Source organism: Hemiscyllium ocellatum, chromosome 35 (genome assembly GCF_020745735.1).
Source record: "Hemiscyllium ocellatum isolate sHemOce1 chromosome 35, sHemOce1.pat.X.cur, whole genome shotgun sequence".
In the NCBI taxonomy this organism is placed as follows: Eukaryota; Metazoa; Chordata; class Chondrichthyes; order Orectolobiformes; family Hemiscylliidae; genus Hemiscyllium; species Hemiscyllium ocellatum.
The window spans coordinates 45,760,499-45,779,172 of record NC_083435.1 but is presented as its reverse complement, the minus strand read 5'-3'; positions in this window follow the sequence as shown (position 1 = coordinate 45,779,172).

The following is an 18,674-nucleotide window of genomic DNA, read 5'->3' as shown; positions in this document are numbered from 1 at the left end:
GCTATAGATTGACCTTTGCCTTGTATCGTTTCCGTAAAACCCTCCCTATTTTTATGCACCATTCCCTTTGAACTAAAGGCCAACATTCCACTTGCCTTCCCCATTACCGGCTGAAATTGGACCTTAGCGTTTTGTGATTCATGGACGAGGATTCCCAAATCCCCCTGTTCCATAGCTTTCTGCAATGTTCTCCATTTAAACGATATTCAGCTCCTTAAGTCCTCCTGTCAAAAGGTCAGGGCCTCACATTCCGTTTGTGTATCTGTATTTTAGCTGCTGCCTTGATCTACCCTCGAGTTTTTCTTGTTGCTTTTTTTGGAAATTGAAACAGCAAGTGAAACAGGGGAGGGGAATTTTGTGGTTTTCACTTTGTGGTTTGCTGTGCGTGATCAGTTCAATGTGACTGATTCATTAATACTGCATGACAAGAGTCCCTCTGGTCAGGATACCAGGATACCTGCCCTTGGAAAAGGGGAAATCCAAATCATGGAGACTGTCAGCTAACTGGGGGCAACAAATACACTCATGGTCAGCAAGGAAAGTCCCTCCTTTAATTCTGACTGAAATATCCAAGTTACTGAGTCACTATTGGGCTGGGTACATGTGTAAAGTGCTTTCGATATATTTGACCTTGGGCGATATGACCTCTCTCTCAATTATGTGATAGACCATAAAGTCATAGGGGAGTGATGCACCATTGAAACAACATTTGGCCCAACTTGTGCCATTAGCCAGCATTTGACCCATTTCCCTTTTAGTCCTTCCTGTTCATATACTCATCCAAATGCCTCTTAAATGTTGTAATTGTACCAGCCTCCACCACTTCCTCTGACAGCTCATTCCATACACACACCACCCTCTGCGGAAAAAGTTGCCCCATAGGTCCCTTCTAAATCTTTCCCCTCTCATCAATGCCCTCTAGTTTTGGAATCCTCTACCTTGGGAAAAGGACCTAGATTGTTTCCCCTCTTCAAACCTGTCATGATTTGATAAAACTCTGTGTAGAGTTATGAGGAAGTTAGTAAACTGTCAATGATAAACTGCCACCAATGGGGATTGCTACACAGAGTATAGTGTGCCTGAATTTTAAACAAACACAGAAAATGGTGATCTCGCAGCTTCTGTGGACAGAGAAACAGAGTGAATGTTGCATTCCTGATGAAGGGCTTTTGCCCGAAATATCAATTTCCTGCTCCTCGGATGCTGCCTGACCTGCTGTACTTTTCCAGCACCACTCTAAACTTGACATGTCTAGTGTGATTTTTGATTTTGATTTGATTTGGTTTATTATTGTCACATCTACCGAGATACAGCAAAAAGTATTGCTTTGCATGCTATTCAGGGAAATCATACCTCGGAAACGTACTCCACTTCAGAACGATTGCTGTACTTTTCTTGTATTTGATGTTGTTATCAAATTTTGACCTGCCTTTAAGCCTTTAAAAGCACACATGAACCTTGGGCGAGATGACTGTAAGAGTCTTAACAATTACAAAATACATTCCACACCAGGTACACAGCCCATGGCAAATTCCAGAAAACATAATGGATGTAAAATGTTTCTCTTTATGCCATGAGATGTCTCATTGCATTTTAATTGCTCTGCATTTAGCCCACAGTGGCTGAGTGGTTAGCACGGCTGCCTCACAACACTAGGGACCCGAGCTCAATTGCAGCCTCAGGCAACTGTCTGTCTGGAGTTTGTGCATTCTCCCTGTGTCTGTGTGGGTTTCCTCCCACAATCCAAAGATGTGCAGCTTATATGTGTTAGCCATGCTAAATTGCCCATCGTGTTCCGGGATGTGTAGGCTAGGTGCATTGGTAAATATAGAGTAGGGGAATGGGTCTGGGTGGATCTTCAGAGGGTCAGTGCAGACTTGATGGGTGAAATGGCCTGTTTCCACACTGTAGGGATTCTATGATATACAATGGACATTGTTTGAGAGACACACATTCGGAGGGGTTCCACAGTTTTCGGTCCCTGGCCTGAAGGACTTTAGAGAGTGACCTTCCCCCACTGTCCCGATCTTTAACATGTCAAAGCAGTGAGAGGCAGGAGCCATGGGAAGGTGGCGCTGGTGCAAGGTGATTGTTGGGAAGGCCAGTAAGTCGATTTAAACTTCTTACCTTCAGGCTAGTGAGGGAGGAGCAAGCAAAGGATGTCTGGGAAGGGTAAGTGGAACAGTTCATATTTGCGTGGTTGTGTTCCCGAGATGCTACTCGGGTAGTGTCTCCCACCCACCCTCCTCCTCTAACTGAAAAAAAAGTTGTGTGAGTAATTACTTTGGGAGTTAGAATAGTAGGAATGGAGTGCAGGGCAGTGGAATGTTCCTCCTGCAGAATGTGGGAAGTGAGGGTCACCACTAGTGTCCCTGCTGACTACATCTGCGGGAAGTGCACCCAACACCAGCTCCGGGAAAACAGCGTTAGGGAACTGGAGCTGGAGTTGGATGAACTTCGGATCATTCGGGAGGCAGAGGGGGTTATTGACAGGACTTACAGAGAGGTAGTCACCCCCCAGATAAAAGAAAAAGACAGATGGGTAACAGTTAGGGGACAAAAAGGGAACCGGCAGGCAGTGCAGGGATTCCCTGTGGCCATTCCCCTCAACAATAAGTATACCGTTTTGGATACAATGGGGGGGGGTGTGTGGATGACTTACCAGGGGAAAGCAGTGGGGTACCTGCTGCTCAGAAGGGTAGGGGGAAGAGGAGCAGAGCAGTAGTCACTGGGGACTCGATAGTTAGGGGGACAGATAGGAGGTTCTGTGGGGACGAGAGAGACTCACGGTTGGTGTGTTGCCTCCTGGGTGCCAGGGTCCGTGATGCCTCTGATCATGTATTTGGGATCCTTCGGGGGAAGGGAGAGCAGCCCCAAATCATGGTCCACATTGGCACCAACGACATAGGTCGGAAGAGAGATGGGGACTTGAGCCAGAAATTCAGGGAGCTAGGATGGAAGCTTACAGCTAGGACATACAGAGTTGTTTTCTCTGGTTTGATGCCCGTGCCACGTGCCAGTGAGTTGAGGAATAGAGAGAGAAAGGCGTTGAACATGTGGCTTACAGGGATGGTGCAGGAGGGAGGGTTTCGGGTTTTTGGATAATTGGAGCTCTTTCTGGGGTAGATGGGATCTCTACAAACAAGATGGTCTTCATCCAAACCAGAGGGGGACCAATATCCTGGGGGGGAAATTCACTAAAGCTATTAAGGTGGATTTAAACTAATACAGCAGGGGGATGGGAACCAAAATTGTAGGACAGGTACAGAAGAGGATGAGAGTAGAGAATTCCAAAATCAAGTATCTGACACTGGCAAGCAAGAACCTGGTTTGAAGTGTGTGTACTTCAACACGAGGAGCATCCAAAATAAAGTGGGTGTGGGTTGGTACCCGGGACTTCAATGTTGTGGCCATTACGGAGACATGGATAGAGCAGGGACAGGAATGGCTGCTGCAGGTTCCGGGATTCAGATGTTTCAGTAAGAACAGAGAAGGTGGTAAAAGAGGGGGAGGTGTGGCATTGTTGATCAGGGACAATATTACAGTTGTAGGAAGGATGTTTGGGGACTCGTTAACTGAGGTAGTATGGGCTGAGGTTAGAAGCAGGAAAGGAGAAGCCACCATGCTGGGAGTTTTCTATAGGCCTCCGAATAGTCCCAGAGATGTAGAGGAAAGGATAGCAAAGATGATTCTCGATAGGAGTGAGAGAGGCAGGGTAGTTGTCATGGGGGACTTCAACTATCCAAATATCAACTGGGATCACTACAGTACGAGTACTATAAATGGGTCAGTTTTTGTCCAGTGTGTGCAGGAGGGCTTCCTGACACAGTATGTAGACAGGCCTACAAGGGGCGAAGCCACTTTAGATTTAGTACTGGGTAATGAGCCTGGCCAGGTGTTAGATGTGGAAATAGGTGAGCACTTTGGAGACAGCGATCACAATTCTGTCAGGTTTACTTTAGTGATGGAAAGGGATAGGTGTACTCCACCGAGCAAGAGTTACAGCTGGGGGAAGGGAAACTATGATGCAATTAGGAAAGGTTTAGGAAGCGTAGATTGGTGGAGGAAACTGCAGGGGATGAGCACATTAAAAATGTGGAACTTATTCAAGGAAAATCTCCCTGTGTCCTAGATAAGTATGTACCTGTTAGACAGGGTGGACATTAGGCTGGGGCTGTTTTCCCTGGAGCGTCGGAGGCTGAGGGGTGACCTTATAGAGGTTTACAAAATTATGAGGGGCATGGATAGGATAAATAGGCAAAGTCTTTTCCCTGGGGTCAGGGAGTCCAGAACTAGAGGGCATAGGTTTAGGGTGAGAGGGGAAAGATATAAAAGAGACCTAAGGGGCAACTTTTTCACACAGAGGGTGGTACGTGTATGGAATGAGCTGCCAGAGGATGTGGTGGGAGGCTGGTACAATTGCAACATTTAGGGGGTATTTGGATGGGTATAGGAATAGGAAGGGTTTAGAGGGATATGGGCCGGGTGCTGGCAGGTGGGACTAGATTGGATTGGGATATTTGGTCAGCATGGACGAGTTGGACCAAAAGGTCTGTTTCCATGCTGAACATCTCTACGACTCTATAGAACACGTGAGCTGTGGTTTACTAAGAAAGTGGAATCTATGGTCAAGAAGAAGAAGAAGGCTTATGATAGGGCAAAATGTGATAACTCAGATAGGGCGCTTGAGGGTTACAAGGAGGCCAGGAAAGACCTAAAAAGAGAGCTCAGAAGAGCCAGGAGACATGAGACATTGTTGGCGGATAGGATCAGGGGTAATCCTAAGGCTTTCCATAGGTATGTCAGGAATAAATGAATGACGAAAGTTTAATTAGGGTCAATCAAGGATAGTAGTGGGAAGTTGTGTGTGGAGTCAGTGGAGATAGGGGAAGCACTAAATAAATACTTTTCAACAATGTTCAACATAGAAAATGACAATGTTGGCGAGGAAGATACAGAGATACTTTCATCTACACTAGAAGAAATTGAGGTTCATAAGGAAGAGGTATTGGAATTATTACTGAATGTGAAGATAGACAAGTCCCCTGGGCCAGATGGGATTATCCTAGGATCCTCTGGGAAGCAAAGGAAGAGATTGCCGAGCCTTTGGCATTGATCTTCAAATCATCATTGTCTACAGGAATCGTAGACATTCCTGATGAAGGGCTTATGCCTGAAACTTCGAATTTCCTGTTTCTTGGATGCTGCCTGACCTGCTGCGCTTTTCCAGCAACACATTTTCAGCTCTACAGGAATCGTGCCTGAGGACTGGAGGATAGCAAATGTGGTTCCCCTGTTCAAAAAAGGGTAATAGAGACTACCCTGGTAATGACAGACCAGGGAGTCTCACTTCAGTTGTTGGTAAAGTGTTGGAAAAGGTTATAAGAGATAGGATTTATAACCATCTAGAAAAGAATAATCTGATCAGGGACAGTCAGCACGGTTTTGTGAAGGGTAGGTCGTGCCGAATGAATCTTCATGAGTTTTTTGACAAAGTGACCAAACAGGTAGATGAGAGTAAACCTGTTGATGTGGTGTACATGGATTTCAGCAAGGCGTTCGATAAGGTTCCCCACAGTAGGCTATTATACAAAATGCAGAGGAATGGGATTGTGGGAGACATAGCGGTTTGGATCAGTAATTGGCTTACTGAAAGAAAACAGAGGGTTGTAGTTGATGGAACACATTCATCTTGGTGTCCAGTTACTAGCTGCGTACCACGTCAGTGTTAGGGTCAGTGTTAGGTCCACTGCTGTTTGTCATTTTTATAAATGACCTGGATGAGGGCATAGAAGGGTGGGTTAGCAAATTTGTGGATGGCACTCGGGTAGGTGGAATTGTGGGTAGTGATGAAGGATGTAGTAGGTTGCAGGGAGACATAGATAGGATGCAGAGCTGAGCTGAGAGGTGGCAAATGGAATTTAACGTGGACAAGTGTGAGGTATTACACTTTGGACGAAGTAATCGGAATGCAAAGTACTGGGCTAATGGTAGGACTCTAGGGAGTGCAGATGAGCAGAGAGATCTCGGTGTACATGTACACAGATCCCTGAAAGTTGCCACCCTGATTGACAGGGTTGTTAAGAAGGCATACAGTATTCAAAGTTTGTGAGAAGATTTGTAGCTCGGGTGCTCGTTGTTGTGGTTCTGTTCGCCGAGCTGGGAGTTTTTCTTGCAAACGTTTCGTCCCCTTTCTAGGTGACATCTTCAGTGCTTGGGAGCCTCCTGTGCGGCGCTTCTGTGCTGATTCCTCCGGCATTTATAGTGGTTTGAATCTGCCGCTTCCGGTTGTCAGTAGCTGTCCGCTGCAGTGGCCGGTATATAGGGTCTAGGTCGATGTGTCTGTTGATAGAATTCATGGATGAGTGCCACGCTTCTAGGAATTCCCTGGCTGTTCTCTGTTTGGCCTGTCCTATAATAGTGATGTTGTCCCAATTGAATTCATGTTGTTTGTCATCTGAGTGTATAGCTGGTCGACTAGGGATAGCTGGTCATGTCGTTTCGTGTCTAGTTGGTGTTCATGGATGCGGGTTGTTAGTGTCTTCCTGTTTGTCCTATGTAGTGTTTTGTGCAGTTCTTGCATGGAATTTTGTACACTACATTGGTTTTGCTCATGCTGGGTATCGGGTCCTTTGTCCTGGTGAGTTGTTGTCTGAGAGTGGCTGTTGGTTTGTGTGCTGTTATGAGTCCTAGTGGTCGCAGCAGTCTGGCTGTCAGTTCGGAAATGCTCCTGATGTATGGGAGTGTGGCCAGTCCTTTGGGTTGTGGCATGTCCTCATTTCGTTGTCTTTCCTTAAGGCATCTGTTGATGAAATTGCGTGGGTATCCGTTTTTGTTGAATGCCTTGTATAGGTGTTCTTCCTCCTCTTTTTGTAGTTCTGGTGTGCTGCAGTGTGTTGTGGCTCTTTTGAATAATGTCCTGATGCAACTTCGTTTGTGTGTGTTGGGGTGGTTGCTTTCATAGTTCAGGACTTGGTCTGTGTGTGTGGCTTTTCTGTATACCTTCACTGTGAATTCTCCACTACCGGAAACACCAACACACAAACTGGCTAAAGAGCTACAACAGAAACTGGTTAGCGGATCCAGACACTCTATACAGTCAACACAAGAATTCTTGGACATCATTAGAAATATACACATAGACAAGGAAGAAACCATGGTTTCATTTGATGTAATGGCACGGTTCACTTCTATTGACAAAACCCTAGCCAGAGAAACAATATCCAACCTGCAGGACATACATAACAGACAACAGGACGCTGAACCTGTTAACAAAGATGGCATACTTAAACTACTGGACCTGTGCCTCACAACACACTTCACATTCAACAACCAGATATATGAACAAATCAACGGAACACCCATGGGCTCACCGATCTCCAGACTGATAGCAGAAGCAGTAACGCAAAGGTTAGAAAAAACAGTTTTAACGCAATTACAACCCAAACTCTGGGTCAGATATGCGGACGACAACTTTGCAATCATTAAAAACACAGATATAGAGAACACACACTGGATCATCAACGCCACACTCCCAGGAATCCGATTCACAAGAGAGGAAGAAAAGGACAACCAGCTCCCATTCCTGGACGTGATGGTACAGGGGACACCGAACGGAGAATTCACAGTGAAGGAATACAGAAAAGCCACACACACAGACCAAGTCCTGAACTATGAAAGTAACCACCCCAACACACACAAACGAAGTTGCATCAGGACATTATTCAAAAGAGCCACAACACACTGCAGCACACCTGAACTACAAAAAGAGGAGGAAGAACACCTATACAAGGTATTCAACAAAAACGGATACCCGAGCAATTTCATCAACAGATGCCTTAAGGAAAGACAACGAAATGAGGACATGCCACAACCCAAAGGACTGGCCACACTCCCATACATCAGGAGCATTTCTGAACTGACAGCCAGACTGCTGCGACCACTAGGACTCATAACAGTACACAAACCAACAGCCACTCTCAGACAACAACTCACCAGGACAAAGGACCCGATACCCAGCAGGAGCAAAACCAATGTATTGTACAAAATCCCATGCAAGAACTGCACAAAACACTACATAGGATAAACAGGAAGACAGCTAACAACCCGCATCCATGAACACCAACTAGCCACAAAACGACATGACCAGCTATCCCTAGTAGCCATACACTCAGATGACAAACAACATGAATTCGATTGGGACAACACCACTATTATGGGACAGGCCAAACAGAGAACAGCCAGGGAATTCCTAGAGGCATAGCACTCATCCACGAATTCTATCAACAGACACATCGACCTAAACCCTATATACCGGCCACTGCAGCGGACAGCAACTGACAACCGGAAGTGGCAGATTCAAACCAGTATAAATGCCGGAGGAATCAGCACAGAAGCACTTCACAGGAGGCTCCCAAGCACTGAGGATGTCACCTAGAAAGGGGACGAAACGTTTGCAAGAAAAACTCCCAGCTCGGCGAACAGAACCACAACAGGCATACAGTATTTTGGCCTTTATTAATAGAGGGATTGAGTTCCGGAACCTGGAGCTCATGCTGCCGCTGTACAAAGCTCTGGTACAGCCACACTTGGAGTATTGTGTACAGTTCTGGTCACCGCATTATAGGAAGGATGTGGAAGCTTTGGAAAGGGTGCAGAGGAGATTTACTAGGATGTTGCCTGGTTTGGAGGGAAGGTCTTATAAGGAAAGGCTGAGGGCCTTGAGGCTGTTTTCGGTAGAGAGAAGAAGGTTGAGAGGTGACTTAATAGAGACATACAAGATAATCAGAGGGTTAGATAGGGTGGATAGTGAGAGCCTTTTTCCAAGTATGGGGACGGCAAACACGAGGGGACACAGCTTTAAAGTGAGCGGCGATAGGTATAAGACAGATGTCAGAGGTAGTTTCTTTACTCAGAGAGTGGTAAGGATATGGAATGCATTGCCTGCAACGGTAGTAGATTCGCCAAGTTTAAGTTCATTTAAGTCGCCATTGGACAGACAAATGGACGTACATGGTATAGTGTAGGTGGGCTTCAGATTAGTATGACAGGGCAGCGCAACATCGAGGGCCGAAGGGCCTGTACTGTGCTGTAATGTTCTATGTTCTATGTCGCCAGCACACAGTCTTGGATCTTGGAATGTGCTAGTCTGCAACACCCAACCCAAGGACAAGTCTTGGCATGACTCAGGCCGAGCAAAGATCATTGCTCACCAGATTTTATTGAAGTTAAAATTAACTTCATTTCACTTTCAAATCTCTGACACGTACAGGAGCAAATCAGCCAGTTACTGGGGTGGATAACCATGAGAGAAATGAAAACAACAGAAAACCCTGGGGGAATGCGGCCGCTCTGTGGAGAAACAAAGTTAACTTTCCAAGTCCAGCGACCTTTCTTCATCACTGACGGGTTTGACATGATTAGATAATGAGACAGGGTGAGATGAAACAAAAGGGAAACTCAGGAATTTTGTGGGAGATAAGAACTCAAAGGTGCTTTAGAACACTAGCCAAAAGGACTGGGAGTGGCAGCGGATTGCTCAGGTTACTGGGTAATTGATGAGTGATGCCAAAACGAAGGGTTCAATTCCTGCACTGGCTGAGATTACCCTGAAGGTTTCTCTTTCTTATCCTCCCCTGAGGTGCGATAACACTCTGATTAAACCCTCGTGATTGAATGGTGAATGTGATTTATTGGTGAAACTGGCTGGTAAGCTGTGGGAGACACTTTGAAACGTATCATTGATTCTTAAATGTGAATGCAGGTTTGGTGCTGAGAGTCAGGGTGACTGTCCAATCTGTCCTTTATCCCTAATACTGAGGAGAATAGGCAAAAGCTATTCATTGGCTCACTTCTCAGGGCAATGCCTTGACTAATCCTGTGTATAAATGAACTTAATCAAAACTGAAAGAACTGTGGATGCTGTAAATAGCAATTGCTGGAAAAGCACAGCAGGTCTGATAGCATCTGTAGAGAGAAATCAGAGTTCACGTTTTGGATTGCGTGATCTTTCCTCACAACTGAATGAACTTGTGCACTGTACTTGTTAGACCTGTAGCTGGAGGGTGGTGTACAGTTGTGGGTGTCACACTATAAGAAGGATGTGAATACAGTGGAGAGGGAGGACAGAAGAGGTCTACGTGCATGGCTCCAGGGATGAGAAACTTCAACGATGAGGCTAGATTGAAGAAGTTGGGAGTTTTCTCCACTGAGAGAAGAAAGCTGATTGGAGGCTTGATCGAGGTTTTCAAAACCATGAGTGGGATGGACAGAGTGGAGAAGAGAAACTGTTCCTGCTCATAAAAAGGAACATGTACACAAGGACTTCGATTTAAGGTTATATACAAATGAAGCAAAGCTGATGTGAGAAATGAAGGTTTTCCCACAGCAAGGAGTTAGGGGATGGATTGCACTGACTGGAAATGTGCAGGAGTCAGGTTTGACGAAGATATTCAAGAGGGCATCGATTAGTTATTTGGATAGAAACGGTATGCAGGGATATGGGAAGACGGCACTTGGTAATCGTGCTCATTTAATGAGCTGTTGCAGAGCCTCAATGGGCCAAATGGCTTCCTTCTGTGCCATAACAATCGTGCGATTCTGTGAAAACAGAGTCAACTTGCCTGGTTTAACATATATACAAAGCTTGGTTGTTAACTGTCAGTCATCATTAACAGGTGCATTCACCAGGGCAACACCTCTATCAATCAGAGTCCAATGGCCAACCAATCAGCACCGTCCTCTCAGTCAGTGTAGCTAGTAGCTTGATCTTCGATTTAGTCCTGATGAGTTTGAGTCGAAGAGTTTTGACACAATGCGTCTTTTTTCAGCAAAACTCAAGTTCAGTGCTACCAGGCGGTTAGTTATATCGAACACTGTAAACAAATGGAGTACTTTGATCTTGAGAACATCACCCAAGTCAGTCCTGTCTTGGCTCATCTACTGCTGAAGCCTTCATTTCGCGACCTCTACACCTGACTATTCCCGCTAGCCTCCCACATCCTGCCCTCTGTCACCTGGAGGTCATCCTGCTTCCCATGTCCTAACTTGCAGGAGATCCCAACTCCCAATGCCCCCTGTACTTGATTATCTACAATGCAGCTCCCTCCCTCCTGGCGTAGGAGAAGAATCCCTGCAGTGGGGAAACAAGCCCTTTGGCCGCACGATTCCACACCCACCCTCTGAAGAGTATCCCACCCAAACCCATTCCTCTACCCTATTATTCTAAACTTTCCGCTGACTAATGCACCTAACCTACACAACTCCGAACACTGTGGGGAAATTTAGCATGGCCAGTTCACCTGACCTGCACATCTTTGGACTGTGGGAGGAAACAGCAGCACCCTGAGGAAACCATGGAGAATGTACAAACTCCACACAGACAGTCGCCTGAGTCGGGAATTGAATCCAGGTCCCTGGCGCTGTGAGGCAGCAGGGCTAACCCATGAGCCACTGTGCTGCCACAGATTTTAAAATTCTCTTGCTTGTTTTCCAATTCCGGGATGCGGAGGTGTGGGAGAGAATGTCAGTAACATGGAGAACAGGCTTAACAATGACAATTTCGGCAGTTATCGAACGCGGCATTGACACCCCAAGGATGGTAAAGAGTCAAAGCAGAAAATGAGGTGTTGCTCCTCAAGTTGAGTTGTGTTTGATTAGATTAGACTTACAGTGTGGAAACAGGCCCTTCGGCCCAACAAGTCCACACCGACCCGCCGAAGCGCAACCCACCCATACCCCTTACCTAACACTATGGGCAATTTAGCTTGGCCAATTCACCTGACCCGCACATCTTTGTGACTGTGGGAGGAAACCGGAGCACCCGGAGGAAACCCACGCAGACACGGGGAGAACGTGCAAACTCCACACAGTCAGTCACCTGAGTCGGGAATCGAACCCGGGTCTACAGGCTCATGGTGACAATGCAGCAGGGCCAGGATACAAGATGGCGGCTGATAGGTGCTCATGATTGGGGGCATTAGCGGCACCAGGCAACAGTGACACAGCCATGGCCAGGCTAGACAACTGCTTCCTGTTGGTGGACTGTAACCATGACAGACGTGGAGGTGGTGAAGGGTTGGGGATGGTTTGTCCATGACGTCCCTGAGGAGGAATGCAAGGATGGTGCCTGGCCCCACACTGGCCTGGGTCCACGGCTGGCACCAGTTGGGGCAGAGTGGCCTCAGGAACGGCGTTGGTGGAGGAGGATCCCAGAATCAAGATGCAGTCAGATGGCCAGCAGTGGCAGGATGAGCATTAAGTAAGGAACAAGGAAAGGGAAAGGCCGGAAAGCGGTATGTGAGGAGTGGGGATGTGAGGAGTGGGGGGTGTGAGGAGTGGGGGATGTGAGAAGTGGGGGATGTGAGGAATGGAGGATGTGAGGAGTGGGGGATTTGAGGAGTGAGATGTGTGGGAGTGGGGGCTGTTAGGAGTGGAGGATGTGAGGAGTGGGGTGTGTGAGAGGTGGGGGATGTGAGGAGGGGGGTGGGAGGAGTGGGGGTGTGAGGAGTGGGGGATGTGAGGAGTGGGGGATATGAGGAGTGGGGGATGTGAGGAGGGGGGTGTGAGGAGTGGGGGGTGTGAGGAGTGGGGGGTGTGAGGAGTGGGGGGGTGTGAGGAGTGTGCGATGTGAGGAGTGGGGTGTGTGAGGAATGTAAGGTGTGAGAAGTGGGGGATGTGAAGAGTGGGGGATGTGAGGAGTGGGGAATGTGAGGAGTGGGGGATGTGAGGAGTGGGGGCTGTTAGGAGTGGGGGATGTGAGGAGTGAGGTGTGTGAGGAGTGCGGGATGTGAGGAGTGGGGGGTGTTAGGAGTGTAAGGTGTGAGAAGTGGGGGATGTGAAGAGTGGGGGATGTGAGGAGTGGGGAATGTGAGGAGTGGGGGATGTGAGGAGTGGGGGCTGTTAGGAGTGGGGGATGTGAGGAGTGAGGTGTGTGAGGAGTGCGGGATGTGAGGAGTGGGGGGTGTTAGGAGTGGAGGATGTGAGGAGTGGGGAGTGTGAGGAGTGGGGGATGTGAGGAGTGGGGGTTGTGAGGAATGGGGGGTGTGAGGAGTGGGGGGTGTGAGGAGTGGGGGATGTGAGGAGTGAGGTTTGTAAGGAATGTAAGGCGTGAGAAGTGGGGGATGTGAGGAGTGGGGGATGTGAGGAGTGGGCTGTGTGAGGAGTGGGAGATCTGATGAGTGGGGGCTGTTAGGAGTGGGGGATGTGAGGAGTGGGGTTTGTGAGGAATGGGGGGTTTGAGGAGTGGGTTGTGTGAGGAGTGGGGGATGTGAGGAGTGGGGGATGTGAGGAGTGGGCTGTGTGAGGAGTGGGAGATCTGAGGAGTGGGGGCTGTTAGGAGTGGGGGATGTGAGGAGTGGGGTGTGTGAGGAGTGGGGGGTGTTAGGAGTGGGGGATGTGAGTAGTGGGGTGTGTGAGGCGTGGGGTGTGTGAGGAGTGGGGTGTGTGAGGAGTGGGGTGTGTGAGGCGAGGGGTGTGTGAGGAGTGGGGTGTGTGAGGAGTGGGAGATGTGAGGAGTGGGGGAGTGAGGAATGGCGGGTGTGAGGAGTGGGGGATGTGAGGAGTGGGGTGTGTGAGGAGTGAGGTCTGTGAGGAGTGAGGTCTGTGAGGAGTGGGGGATGTGAGGAGTGGGGGCTGTTAGGAGTGGGGGATGAGAGGAGTGAGGTATGTGTGGAGTGGGGGATGTGAGGAGTGGGGGATGTGAGGAGTGGGGGATGTGAGGAGTGGGGGGTGTGAGGAGTGGGGGGTGTGAGGAGTGGGGATTGTGAGGAGTGGGGGATATGAGGAGTGGGGGATGTGAGGAGTGGGGGGTGTGAGGAGTGGGGTGTGTGAGGCGTGGGGTGTGTGAGGCGTCGGGTGTGTGAGGAGTGGGGAATGTTAGGAGTGGGGGGTGTGAGGAGTGGGGGGTGTGAGGAGTGGGGTGTGTGAGGAGTGGGAGATGTGAGGAGTGGGGTGTGTGAGGAGTGTGGTGTGTGGGATGTGAGGAGTGGGGTGTGTGAGGAATGGGGGGTGTGAGGAGTGGGGTGTGTGAGGAGTGGGGGATGTGAGGAGTGGGGTGTGTGAGGAGTGGGGGATGTGAGGAGTGGGGTGTGTGAGCAGTGGGGGATGTGAGGAGTGGGGGATGTGAGGAGTGGGGGATGTGAGGAGTGGGGTGTGTGAGGAGTGGGGGATGTGAGGAGTGGGGTGTGTGAGGAGTGGGAGATGTGAGGAGTGGGGTGTGTGGGGAATGTGGTGTGTGTGGAGTGTGGGATGTGAGGAGTGGGGTGTGTGAGGAGTGGGGTGTGAGAGGAGTGGGGGATGTGAGGAGTGGAGGATGTGAGGAGTGGGGGATGTGAGGAGTGGGGTGTGTGAGGAGTGGGGGATGTGAGGAGTGGGGGATGTGAGGAGTGGGGGGTGTGAGGAGTGGGAGATCTGAGGAATGAGGGCTGTTAGGTGTGGGGTGTGTGAGGAGTGGGGTGTGTGAGGCGTGGGGTGTGTGAGGAGTGGGGTGTGTGAGGAGTGGGGTGTGTGAGGCTTGGGGTGTGTGAGGAGTGGGGTGTGTGAGGAGTGGGAGATGTGAGGAGTGGGGGAGTGAGGAATGGCGGGTGTGAGGAGTGGGGGATGTGAGGAGTGGGGTGTGTGAGGCGTGGGGTGTATGAGGCGTGGGGTGTGTGAGGAGTGGGGGATGTGAGGAGTGGGGTGTGTGAGGAGTGGGGGATGTGAGGAGTGGGGGATGTGAGGAGTGGGGGATGTGAGGAGTGGGGTGTGTGAGGAGTGGGGTGTGTGAGGAGTGGGGGATGTGAGGAGTGGGGGATGTGAGGAGTGGGGGGTTGTGAGGAGTGGGGTGTGTGAGGAGTCGGGGATGTGAGGAGTGGGGTGTGTGAGGAGTGGGGGATGTGAGGAGTGGGGGATGTGAGGAGTGGGGGATGTGAGGAGTGGGGTGTGTGAGGAGTGGGAGATGTGAGGAGTGGGGGATATGAGGAGTGGGGGATGTGAGGAGTGGGGGATGTGAGGAGTGGGGTGTGTGAGGCGTGGGGTGTGTGAGGAGTGGGGGGTGTGAGGAGTGGGGTGTGTGAGGCGTGGGGTTTATGAGGCGTGGGGTGTGTGAGGAGTGGGGGATGTGAGGAGTGGGGTGTGTGAGGAGTGGGGGATGTGAGGAGTGGGGGATGTGAGGAGTGGGGGATGTGAGGAGTGGGGGGTGTGAGGAGTGGGGATTGTGAGGAGTGGGGGATATGAGGAGTGGGGGATGTGAGGAGTGGGGGGTGTGAGGAGTGGGTGTGTGAGGCGTGGGGTGTGTGAGGCGTCGGGTGTGTGAGGAGTGGGGAATGTTAGGAGTGGGGGGTGTGAGGAGTGGGGGGTGTGAGGAGTGGGGTGTGTGAGGAGTGGGGTGTTTGAGGAGTGTGGTGTGTGGGATGTGAGGAGTGGGGTGTGTGAGGAATGGGGGGTGTGAGGAGTGGGGTGTGTGAGGAGTGGGGGATGTGAGGAGTGGGGTGTGTGAGGAGTGGGGGATGTGAGGAGTGGGGTGTGTGAGCAGTGGGGGATGTGAGGAGTGGGGGATGTGAGGAGTGGGGGATGTGAGGAGTGGGGTGTGTGAGGAGTGGGGGATGTGAGGAGTGGGGGATGTGAGGAGTGGGGTGTGTGAGGAGTGGGGGATGTGAGGAGTGGGGTGTGTGAGGAGTGGGAGATGTGAGGAGTGGGGGATGTGAGGAGTGGGGTGTGTGAGGAATGGGGTGTGTGAGGAGTGGGGGATATGAGGAGTGGGGGATATGAGGAGTGGGGGATGTGAGGAGTGGGGGATGTGAGGAGTGGGGGGGTGTGAGGAGTGGGGGATGTGAGGAGTGGGGGATGTGAGGAGTGAGGTGTGTGAGGAGTGCGGGATGTGAGGAGTGGGGGGTGTTAGGAGTGGGGGATGTGAGGAGTGAGGTTTGTAAGGAATGTAAGGCGTGAGAAGTGGGGAATGTGAGGAGTGGGGGAGTGGGGGATGTGAGGAGTGGGCTGTGTGAGGAGTGGGAGATCTGAGGAGTGGGGGCTGTTAGGAGTGGGGGATGTGAGGAGTGGGGGGTGTGAGGAGTGAGGTGTGTGAGGAATGGGGGATGTGAGGAGTGGGATGTGTGAGGAGTGGGGGGTGTGAGGAATGGGGGATGTGAGGAGTGGGGGATGTGAAGAAGGGCTTATGCCCGAAACGTCGACTCTCCTGTTCCTTGGATGCTGCCTGACCTGCTGCGCTTTTCCAGCAACACATTTTCAGCTCAGCGAAATGTCAGATAAACCATGTTCAGTCCCGAGCTCGCTGCAGATCATCCTGTGTCCACAAGGGGCGGCAGAGGGTGTGTCTGTCTCTCTCTTTCTCCGTGCACGGAGACTGGAAACAAACCTGATTCCATGGACTCTACCCGGCAACACTGACGTCATAGAACAGCTCTTTATTATGATTGGTCTTCATGAACAGCACTGATAGGCAGTGTGTGTCAGAATGAGTGTGAGCTGCTCACACCGGGGGAAGGAAGAGTGAGTGTGTCAGGGTGTGTGTGAGCTGCTTAAATTGTGAGGGAGGGCACATTGAGTGTGAACTGCTCACACTGTGATGGAGGGGACAGTGAGTGTGGGCTGCTCATGCTGTGATGAAGGGAATAGTGAGTGTGTCAGGGTGAGTGTGAGCTGCTCACACTGTGTTGGAGGGACAATGTCTTGTCAGGGTGAGTGTGAGCCTCTTACACTGTGATGGAGGAGACAGTGTCTGTTATCAGGGTGAGTGCAAGCAACTCACACGGTGAGAGTCATAGAGATATACAGCATGGAAACAGACCCTTCAGTCCAACCCGTCCATGTCGACCAGATATCCCAACCCAATCTAGTCCCACCTGCCAGCACCCAGCCCATATCCCTCCAAACCCTTCCTATACATATACCCATCCAAATGCCTCTTAAATGTTGCAATTGTACCAGCCTTCACCACTTCCTCTAGCAGTTAATTCCATACATGTACCACTCTCTGTGTGAAAAGGTTGTCCCTTAGGTTTCTTTTATATCATTCCCCTCTCACCCTAAACCTATGCCCTCTAGTTCTAGACTCCCCAACCCCAGGGAAAAGACATTGTCTATTAATCCTATCCATGCCCCTCATAATTTTGTAAACCTCTATAAAGTCACCCCTTAGCATCCGATGCTCCAAGGAAAACAGTCCCAGCCTGTTCAGCCTCTCCCTAGAGCTCAAATTCTCCAAACATGACAACATCCTTGTAAATCTTTTCTGAACCCTTTCAAGTTTCACAACATCTTCCTGATAGGAAGGAGACCAGAATTGCATGCAATATTCCAACAGTGGCCTCACCAATGTCCTGTACAGCCACAACATGACCTCCCAACTCCTGTACTCAATACTCTGACCCATAAAGGAAAGCATACCAAACGCCTTCTTCACTATTCTATCTACCTGCGACTTCACTTTCAAGGAGCTATGAATCTGCACTCCAAGGTCTCTTTGTTCAGCATCACTCCCTAGGACCTTACCATTAAGTGTATAAGTCCTGCTAAGATTTGCTTTCCTAAAATGCAGCACCTTGCATTTATCTGAATTAAACTCCATCTGTCACTTCTCAGCCCATTGGCCCATCTGGTCCAGATCCTGTTGTAATCTGAGATAACCCTCTTCACTGTCCACTACACCTCCAATTTTGGTGTCATCTGCAAACTTACTAACTGTACCTCTTATGCTTGCATCCAAATCATTTATGTAAATGACAAAAAGTAGAGGGCCCAGCACCGATCCTTGTGGCACTCCACTGGTCACAGGCCTCCAGTCTGAAAAACAACCTTCCACCACCACCCTCCGTCTTCTACCTTTGAGCCAGTTCTGTATCCAAATGGCTAGTTCTCCCTGTATTCCATGAGATCTAACCTTGTTAATCAGACTCCCATGGGAAACCTTGACAGACGCCTTACTGAAGTCCATATAGATCACATCTACTGCTCTGCCCTCATCAATCTTCCTTGCTACTTCTTCAAAAAACTCAATCAAGTTTGTGAGACATGATTTCCCACGCACAAAGCCATGTTGACTATCCCTAATCAGTTGACTATCCCTTTCCAAATACATGTACATCCTGTCCCTCAGGATTCCCTCCAACAACTTGCCCACCACCGACATCAGGCTCACTGGTCTATAGTTCCCTGGCTTGTCCTTACTACCCTTTTTAAACAGTGGCACCACGTTTGCCAACCTCCAGTCTTCTGGCACCTCACCTGTGACTATCAATGATACAAATATCTCAGCAAGAGGCCCAGCAATCACTTCCCTAGCTTCCCACAGAGTTCTTGGGTACACCTGATCAGGTCCTGGGAATTTATCCACCTTTACCCTTTTCAAAACATCCAGCACTTCTTCCTCGAGAGAGGGACAGTGTGTCAGCTGAGTGTGAGCTGCTCACACTGTGAGGGAGGGACAGTGTGTCAGGGTGAGTGTGAGCTGCTCACACTGTGAGGGAGGGCCAGTGTGTCAGGGTGAGTGTGAGCTGCTCACACTGTGAGGGAGAGACAGTGTGTCAGGTGAGTGTGAGCTGCTCACACTGTGAGGGAGGGACAGTGTGTCAGGGTGAGTGTGAGTTGCTCACACTGTGAGGGAGGGACAGTGTGTCAAGGTGAGTGTGAGCTGCTCACACTGTGAGGGAGGGACAGTGTGTCAGGGTGAGTGTGAGCTG